Genomic DNA, 4,344 nt, shown 5'->3' on the forward strand with positions numbered 1-4,344 from the left:
ACCCAGTTTGGCAAAATAAGTGGGCCGCATTGTTGCTCAGCAACCAACCCAAATTCTAGCAGGAACTTCTGGGGTTACTTCTTAGGATCAGTGCGTTCAGGTTATCGAATGTTCTCCAGGATGCAAACCACGAGAGTGTAAAAGACTACTCGAAAATCATGTATATTTTTTATATTTGCTAAAATTATGCAGAAAGGGAGAATTCAGTAATGTGATCAGATGTCCAAGCTCCAGGGAACTCAACGTTTCGATATGATTCCTTGTAAGTTATCGATCTCCCCGAGTTGACATGGCCAAGCTCGGACCTATTCGACTTGCAGGAAGAACGGAAATCGACCCGCGACTGAGAATTAACGGCTGCCCTTCAGATGCATACCTAAATAATCACTAAATGCTTTATGCATTCGTGGAGAAGAATTCGGTGTTGTTTACCTGTCCCCGATCTGTAACTAGATTGAAATTCCAAAACCAAGTCGTCTTGTTTCAGCAGATGTCCTGTCCCAGTCGATAAATGTGACGGTTTTAATAGTGGTCGCGAAACGCCTACGGCCGCATCCAGGATGTAGCACAGTCACTTCCAAGGTCCAGTGAGCTCCGGGAAATTCTACAACTATTGTGACCTGTTGCTTCCATATTTTGATTCCAATTTCCATACCACGTGGTACGTAGTTATGTTTACTGGATCCAGATAACTTGAAGGTATTCCGTGAAACAATTAGAACTCCAATTGTTTTCTTAGAAGCTTTTTCATCTAAATCTCCAGCCCCTTAAGTAAATAGGAAACCAGCTTAAGCCAAATGAACTCATTTGCTTACCAATTCTCTTTAGTTGCACACGTGAATCTGAATCTACCCAAAACCCATGGAGAGTAATTACTTCCGCTTCACCTCATTTGAGTCAGTGCTTGGAAGAACCTGGAGAATTTGAATGCATTGGAAATTCCCAGTCTTTCTCTTCAGAAACAAATCACGACTGACCAACAGAACGTAAATCCGACACGCGTAGTTTTCATCGTGTTGCTCTTTTAACAAGCCCACTCCCTTCTGTGTTGTTCGACCTACTGCAGACATTTGCTCGTTTTCATTCAGAGTGCTGACTCCTCTAAGGCAATAACACGCAAATTCGACGAATAGACACCATTCTCACGTATGGATTGCCCCATTAATTGTTGTATTCTACTGAAGCAGCGACAGAGTGACATAAATAACTCTTCTGTGGCAATTGTTACCTTAACCTGTAAAAGTTGAAGAAATCGGGGTTTGCTCACTTGGTCGAAGTGAGAAATACAGCCATGCAAGTCATTGCTTACTAATTTTACCTCGGAACGCGACTCCGTGACCGGTGGGCATTAAGTGGAATTTCGACCGAGAAGAGGACCCGCCGACCAAATATTCAGTCTTCGTCAGGTATTTGGACAACACCATTTGCACAATGTGGTATCCGACAAGAATATTCACTCTGGAATTCGTAGTCGATGAGCTAATGAGACAAACACACGAGGCTTCACCAAACACCCGGCTTGCAAATCGCTTCTGGCGACAAGCTGGTCGATCGGGTTTGCTCAGATGAATTTATCTTCAGGTTGCAGTAAGACCTGCATTGTCGTGCTGTTGCCAGAAGTGACTTCTGCAAGTAGAGGAAATAAAGTGCACTTAAATTTGTGACCACGGATGCCTAGAAAGTATGGACGTATTTGTAACGGGATAATTAGAAGACGAGTAGTTGTTTGTGTGGTCGGTACGTCAATCGCGGAAAATATGCAGCTACATAAAGTGCGGTGGCTCATCCGTGTGCTTCACATGCTTAATCGTCGTCCATCGGTATGAGTGCCTCCCCCAGAACGGAACAAACTGCGATATAGACAACGAATGAGTTGTCAAAATGGTGCCAGAGATAATGTGAAGAGGTAGGGGCTGTTAATGCGGTCCTGGAGAGCCGTGCATTCTTACGTGTCGCTCACGAACCAATGTGACGTTCTCACACTCAAGAATCTAAGCCGTTTCAAATGAGGAGTATAGACTTCTGGGTAGGCAAATCCGTCTTGGAACTGTTTGGTGAATATTTGAGGACCTGAGTACAGCCAGTGTCTAAACGAAGGAGATTACGTTCTCTATTTCGTCAGAGTTGCACAAGCCTAAATGCAGCCGGTGGGTGCTTTCCGAGATTCTCTGCTTTACTCATAGCGGCGAGTAAAACTAACCCGTTGATTGTTACTTTTGGTGGACCGGGACGCGCGGAATTCTTCAGCCGTTTTAGTTGGGAATGTACTTCCCATATTTTCATTTTGTAATTGTGTGCACTGTCCACATAATCGGTTTGCTCGGGGGATTCACAATTCATATCAAACTGCTGGAATACACACATCAAAAATGCGCAATTTTGATAGGAATCGACAGTACACATAACCGGACAGATCATCGCGTCTACTGGACTTACGGAGGAGTCTGCAATAGGCAAAACATGGTACGGAGTGTTGAGGAGTTTCGGACCTCATGGGAACGTTGAAACGTTTAACAACGCTCCCAAACCGAATTTCGAAATGTTCACCGACAAATGGACGAACAAGCTGAAAGCGCTTATCTCATATTCTAACAGACGAACACTTCCACAACTGAGCGATGTTAGCTCTCCTGACGAACCGGTGGTGGAACCCATTCCCCTTTCAAGTCATCAGCGTTCAGCCTTCTGACAACACGTGATCACGTACACGGATCAGGACGTAAGCAAATATGGATGTATTAAAGCATGCCTCAAGTTCAAACGAAACTAAGTTTATCAGGGCATATACGACAGCATTTCTCGAAGAAGTAATCTGAATAAACGGGTATGCGCCAAAATTTGAGGACTTTTTCGAGTCGCAGATATTTATGACAAGAATTTTATACACTTGACTCGAATGAACCTGATCGCCCTCTGGTACAAAATGCTGGAAACTTCCGATTACGGGCCACTAATTTTTTGTGGAGGATAACTTCCTTTTGGGGTTTGGCAAAAGGTAACTGTTAGCTGTGCAGCTTTTTTGGTGAAATCGTTTTCTCCGGACCCATCCAATAAGAATCAGAGTTTGTCTTCTGTTGCAACAGTACGTTGGCAAATGCGCTGTGGGACCTACCTGCGCCGTGACAAAATGATTCGATGAAGCAGAGTTTGCGCCACTCGCCGTTACCACATAGATATGTAATTCTTTCCCGCCCTCTGAAGTTAAGAAGATATTGCACCTAAATACTCCAGTGAATGCATCATACAGCTCATTACGTAGGCCCACTTTCTTGCTATATTCCCTGAGGTTGGATTTTTAGGTAACCCACGACAACTGTCGCTGAAGTCATATCTGGCAGTAGAATTGGCATGAATTGTTTTCTAGCTAACCCTAGTAGTATTAGCATGCTAGAGCATATCATTCCATTGACCAACAAATGAAAACTCATTGGTGATTTGATAACAACTCGGCTGATGCTCTCACCTCCGTGAATGCGTCTACGACCAAATTAGAATTTAAGTGAGTCGTGCAATGTAATGTACTTGATGAATACTCCTTGGCCTGCGCTACGTCGGTCGGTGCAGAACACTCAATTCGATGGGCAACTTATCGATCCATATTTCATGATACAACCACCAAGATGATGGGTTCGTTAAATCTCTCCTGCATATGAAGATGGAATCTCAAGCAAGAACAATGCTCCCATCAGGTGTCTGTCCGATCAGATACACGTCTGTTATAGCGTGCCTCTTTAAACCGGAGGTTGCCCGCGGTTTGGCTACGGAATCCCATTCTCAACCACCAACCCACCGCTACGCACTACTACGCTCCACAATAACGCACTGATGATGTCACCTCGATTGGTGATGAAACGTTTGCAATCAAATTGCCCAGCTCAGCGAACAAGCCAACGACCACCATCTACGATACCTGAGCTACCAACATTTTCCTCTATAGAAAATCCCATTCTCTAGTACCTGGGGATAATAATATGGAACTTAGGGAATTAGAACTATGGCCACCAAAGTATAAGAATGTAATGTATATCGAAGCGTGATAATGTCGTCATTCCCCCAGGTGACTTTGTGGATGTGCAGATAGATTTCGTGGGCGGTTCTAGAGGATCTAGATTTTCGACGACCGTGGAGTAATCTTTAGCTTGCAATGTGGCTGTAACATGTGAGCGGTCTACTTAATGGTGAAATTTTACGTTGAATAATTACCAGACTCGTGAGACCAGCTCTAAACCCCACTTTCACCATGGTATCATGCAGTCAAGTGGTGATGGAAAATGTGTGATCATTGGATGTACAGCTCATCAAACATCCATTGTCTAATGCACATGCTTATTCGAACTCTTACGT

The sequence above is a fragment of the Opisthorchis viverrini genome, assembly GCF_000715545.1.
Source record: "Opisthorchis viverrini unplaced genomic scaffold opera_v5_400, whole genome shotgun sequence".
NCBI lineage: Eukaryota > Metazoa > Platyhelminthes > Trematoda > Opisthorchiida > Opisthorchiidae > Opisthorchis > Opisthorchis viverrini.